Source organism: Mytilus californianus, unplaced genomic scaffold (assembly GCF_021869535.1).
Source record: "Mytilus californianus isolate M0D057914Y unplaced genomic scaffold, xbMytCali1.0.p SCAF_6, whole genome shotgun sequence".
Taxonomy (NCBI): Eukaryota; Metazoa; Mollusca; class Bivalvia; order Mytilida; family Mytilidae; genus Mytilus; species Mytilus californianus.
This window is the reverse complement of record NW_026262712.1, coordinates 115,331,840-115,337,839: the sequence shown is the minus strand read 5'-3', so window position 1 is coordinate 115,337,839 and position 6,000 is coordinate 115,331,840. Positions and strand designations below refer to the sequence as shown.

The following is a 6,000-nucleotide window of genomic DNA, read 5'->3' as shown; positions in this document are numbered from 1 at the left end:
TGATGGATTTAGTAAATAATGAATTTTTTCTTCTTCATTTAAATTATTAAAGTTATTATTTTCAGTACATATGTGTTCAAAAAAGGCATTTCTTAGTGTTTTATTATAATCACAATAGAGTAAAAAATGTTTCTCATCCTCTAGTATTTTACATTTATGACAAAGTCGTTCCTCTCTTGGGATTTTAAAATATCTCCCCTTTTCAATTAAGAGGGAGTGATCACTTAGTCTAATTAATGCGATTTAATTAAAATATTTTATGTTTGTACGCATAATAATAAATAAATAAATAAATACAAATATTTATTACAAATATTTATTAGCACAAACTCATCAACAATAAATGGTTAAGGCTCATGGTATATTAATTACATAGTTGATCATACATAATAAGTATTGCAAATAATGACTATATTAATATGTAATATTATAAACAATGATTATGAATTAGACATAATGACAATTTTATAGAGTTTGTTCTGCTTTACGCAGGTTCAGACTGTCTGAAATGAAAGAGGAAGTTAATTTTAGGATTGTGTATGAATTATTATTTAATAAAAAGAATACATTATTTTAATTTTTTTGAAATTTTGTAGGATCAACGATTATGTTTGAAACTTTTTGGTAAAATATGGCCCTTTTAGTTGAGTATTTTTCACAATGTAAAAGAAAATGTTTTTCATTTTCAATTTGACCAGAATTACACACAGAGCAGTATCTTTCATTTCTGGGAATATTTAGATGTCTCCCTCTTTCAATCATCAGTATATGAGCGCTTATACGGATCTTACATATTGCAGCTCTGTCACTTCTGTTTTTCAATATATCAACATAGGGTGGTCTTCTGCCCATTATGTATACACTCTTGAAAAAGTCTAACTTTTTTGATTCAAATATATTTGCATTTTGAACTTGCAAACATTGGTCATTAATTCTTTGTTTAATGGAATTTAAATTACCTTTAACATAATTAAAGTTATTGATGATATAAGACATTCCAAGTCCATTCAAAAGACTCTTGACCTTTATGACCCAAGGGTTTGAATCTACAGATTTAGTGAATATATCATATGCCAAAGAATTTTCCGAAGAAACTATATGGTTCAGGTAGTTGAATATTGAATATAATATTTTATTTTTCAAGGGAATTCTATAATAATATAAGTATAATAGTCTCAAGCAAAAGGAAGTTCTCGTTAGGTATTAAGTACTGTTAAGTAATATCTTTAGTAAACCTGAATCTGATTGGATAATTTTGGCCAATGAAACAAAAGATAACAAACGGATAGAAGTTGACTAAAACGAGACCTCATTTTTATCGAAAAAAAAGAAAATGGTTTAATTAACACCTTTTCATTTGATAAGGTACACGTAAACTGCAACTTAATAGATAGTCTTTGAATCAGATGGATACACACTATAGCTTTTATATACATTCATTATAGGTCACTGCCACAGGCGCTTGTTTCTATAAAGAAAAACTACTCCTTATAATAGGTACAGGCCATTTTTTCTTGAAACAGGTGCCTTAGACAAAGCTAAACAAGATCATCAGAAACCACTAAACTCTACGACTTTCTGTTCATTTGATTTTAAGTAAACGTATCCGGTTGGTACTAGTCACCCAAGTGGGTTTTAATGATCAATTTTGGATATAATTGCCCAAATGAGGTATAAAGTTACAGAGCAAACATAATTTCTATTTTTGTCATTTAAGTGAAAACATTAAAAATTGCATTTGCCAAGATCACCAGTAGCAACTATTGCCTTTTACATCATGCCATGATGGCCAATATCCTGAAATACAGAATTAAACTTTATCACTAAATTTACGGTCTCACTAATTAGCGACAAGAAGAATTTTAGCGACTAGAAGCATCAAGGAGCGACAAGAAGCGACATGAAGAATAATTTTGGCGACAAGAAGCGACAAGAAAACATTTTTTTTTTTATTAAAATTACTTATTCAAAATTAATATTAAAAGAATATGCAAAAGAAAACAATTTTAGCGACAAGAAAGTTAATATTCTATCAATAAATAGATAGAAAAAAAAATTTTGAAACATAGATCTAATTGCTACATTTATTTGTGATATTTTATTATTTATTATATATAACAGCAAGTATTTCGTTTACCCTGTCATATTATGATATTAATTTTACTTGTGTTTTAGAACAATTATATATTTATCTTATAATTCGTTGGTCCGTACCTTACGCAAAAAGTTATTCCTACTACTAGGGATTACGTGTACAATGCACGAAAAACAGAGTCAAGAATTCCATCAAGTTGCAATGGAAAAACAACAATTGTGATGATCATTTAATCACATCTTGAAACTTAATCGGAGAAAGAAAAGACATTTGCATTGCAAAAATGCTTGACTTATGGGAGAAAGTTAAACGCAAACCCTGAGTCCACCACCAAGGAAACGTACTAAAAGTGCAAAAACTACATCTTCAAAAAGGGCTAAAATACAGTAAACCTTAGTGGTAAAAAAATCTACGGCTTATCAAAATTGGACCACCATGTTCAAAATGTATAAAGATTATGTTAGATATGAATGTAAATATTACAATTCCTTGATAGTGTATACCGATTGTGTTAGATATGAATGTAAACACGCTTACAATATAATTCAAAGCGTATCCGGGACTACACAATCCCTTTCTTCCTCACAAATATTTAATTTCTTCATCTCTCAATATAATAAAAAAACTACATAATCCCTTTCTTCCTCACAAATGTTTAATTTCTTCATCTATCAATATAATAAAAAAAAAATATCAATTTATTCCTGCCCATATATTAAAAAAAAATCAAATGCATATTTTTTAATATTTATTTGGAATAAGTAATCTTAATAAAAAAAAAATTGTTTTCTTGTCGCTTCTTGTCGCTAAAATTATTCTTCTTGTCGCTTCTTGACGCTTCTTGTAGCTTCTTGTCGCTTCTTGACGCTTCTTGTCGCTAATTAGTGAGACCCCTAAATTTATACCCGATTTTTCTTGCAATATCTGCAACTGAGGATATTACAACAATTTAATCATCCCCAACTTGATTATGCCCTCACCTTTGAACGTCCTGGGCTTTTTGTTTTTATACCAATATCACATGATGTCTCTCAGAAATCCAATGTTTTTGTTTAGATATCCCAATATGCATGTACAGATAATTAAGTTGAATTTAAGTGTCCTCGCTAGCTCAAAATGGAGGGAACTGTGTTCCACCTCTATTATGTTGTGCCCCTCTGACCTAAAACTTGAAAAAAATGTGCCCTTGTTTCCCTTTCCATTGCTTCAATGTCAACAATGAATTTTGACCAACCAACATGACCATGTCAAAAGGTATCTTTTAATAATCCTAGAGTATATATCCTAGACTGATTTAGAATATAGCAAAGTGCTCTCGACCGATAGAATTGTAGGATTTGATGTTCCGTAATAGTGAAGAATGAATGTAAATCATAAGGGATTATCTTATAGTTTACAGTTCAAAACAGATTATTTATTTCAAGTTTTTAAAACCAACAAATAAATCAAATTCTGTTTAAAGTTTACTGGTGCATTTAAATTGGGGCCGTTAATGTTATGTGAATATTTAAAACTTTAAAATTACAAAAATAATGCAATGTCAAATCAATGCAAAAAGAAGAAAAAGAAAAAAAAAGTTTAGAAAATAAATATTCATGTAACATACAAATTTAGCATTGAATATACTTGCCAAAAATCCGATTACTGTATCCGCAGTTACTGTTCGTAAGAATAGTCATTTCCAATATACTGATTAATTAAAATAGGAAATTAAATTAACTTTTGAATTTCATATAAAAAGCATTTAAATTGAACATTTCAATTTAGTTAATTAGGTAGTAAATGATGTAACGAGCTTGAATATAATTTAGTTGTAACTCAGATTTTGAGTTTATTAAATTGAACTGTAAATAATCAAAAGGATAATTCTCATTAAAACATTACATAACTTACATTCATACTCACAATTAGGTAACTTATACATATTCTACCATTTCGTTGTGCTGTAGATGTCAAAACACTATTTTTTCAAAATTTTGTATTGTAAATTATAAGTAATTCCTTACATCACTAAGACTAATCCATACAGTCGCCCCACTTTGACAAAGGTTTTACTGCGGGTCGAATGTAGATCTATGGGTGACCATATTTCCATTTCCCAGTCAGTCCTTGGGGTACATCAAGTTATTAATCTATATAATAGATAAAAGAGAAGGCAGATTATTAAAAAAAATTCGTAAGGGTATTCCGCGGAACCCACTGTCTCGCCTAATTTTGCTGTTAATCGCAGGCTCAACAAAAATGAGGAAAAAAATCAATAAAAATATTCCTTTAGATACTATCTTTTGATTGTAAGAAGCTTCTGTCAAAGTTTGGTATTAATCCAGGATAGTTTATGAATCTAATAAATGTTTTAAAAACTTTAACTGCAGAATGTTAACTTGAAGAAAAACTAAGTCCATTTATAAGTAATATACGGATAAACAGGTACAAATGTTAACAAAATTTCCTTCTAGATACTAGCTTTTGATCATAAACAAGCTTCTGTCCAAATTTGGTACAAATCCAGGATAGTTTAAGAAAGTTATTAAAATTTTAAAAACTTTAACCACAGAGTGAATGTATTGTTTCCTGGCAGAAAAACTAAGTCCATTTATATAAAGTAAAATACGGAAAAAATAAAATTTTGTTTTTAACAAATTTACTTCTGGATACTATCTTATGATCATAAACAAGCTTCTGTCCAAGTTTGGTACAAATCCAGGATAGTTTAAGAAAGTTATTAAAATTTTAAAAACTTTAACCACAGAGTGAATGTATTGTTTCCTGGCAGAAAAACTAAGTCCGTTTATAAGTAAAATACGGAAAAAATGAATTCTTTTTTTTACAAAATTTACTTCTGGATACTATCTTATGATCATAAACAAGCTTCTGTCCAAGTTTGGTACAAATCCAGGATAGTTTAAGAAAGTTATTAAAATTTCAAAAACTTTAACCACAGAGTGAATATTTGTGGACGCCGACGACGCTGACGGAATGTCTGATTGCTATGTCTCGCTTTTTCGACTAAAGTCGAAGGCTCAACAAAAATGAGAGATTCTATTTTGTTAAGAATGTTATTTTGCCGATAAGCATATTCATAAATTATGTACATCATTAAAGCAGAACTGAAAATGATCTCTATAGAAATTACAATTGTACAAAGAGGTTCATGAAAACTGCATTGAAATTTGTATTGAACTGAGAGTAACTGAGATATGTTTATTTAGCATGATTACCGTTGGAACTCGAGTAAAAGTCGATCGTTGGATGCCCTGTTCAGCTTCAAAATCTAAGGATTCAGTATTGACCCTCATATAAGTCGGTCAAAATTTTTGCTTTCTTTTTTCAGCAGACAGATACTGACTGACGGTAAAATCAATGCAAAATCCAGGAATTATATTCATTTTGAGATCCCTTCATGAATGGATGTTTGTTTGTTTAAATCTAATTACTGTTCATCATGATAATTTATAATGCTCTTATAATAAAGATGTACTCATTTCTTGTTTTATTCACTGTTTGATTTAGCCATGTGTTTGTTTGTAACCTAATGCATCAATGATTTTATAGAGTTTGACTTACCACCAATTGTTAGAGAAAAACGAATATAAACCGATATGAGCCAGAATAAATTAAAAGTCAAATAACACTTGCTGAAAATGTTTTTCACAGCATGTATAGTTCAGTCATGAGCACACATCATAATTAAGTCTCCCAAACGAAGTTTGGAAAGACTTATTGGTTTTGCTCAGTTCTTATTATTATTATTATTATTCTTCTTCTTCTTCTTCATCTTCCGCCGCTTTTAAATTTGAACTTGTCCGCACCCGTTCTCCAAAACCGCTTGTCAGATTAATTTAGGGTTTCACAATATGTTAGACTAACATGTCTAGTGGTGCAATCAGGGTTTTGTTTGTGCAATA

General features: G+C 29.6%; 1 protein-coding gene across 1 annotated transcript in view; it reads left to right on the top strand.

Moving 5' to 3' along the window:
- Window positions 1–1,268: 1,268 nt before the first annotated feature.
- The window catches only part of LOC127706206 (formin-binding protein 4-like), a 40,724-nt gene continuing 35,992 nt past the window's right edge, over window positions 1,269–6,000 (top strand). The window contains exon 1 of the mRNA XM_052210688.1: window positions 1,269–1,365. The gene's annotated coding sequence lies outside the window, so the exon portion shown is untranslated. The remainder of the gene's footprint in view (window positions 1,366–6,000) is intronic.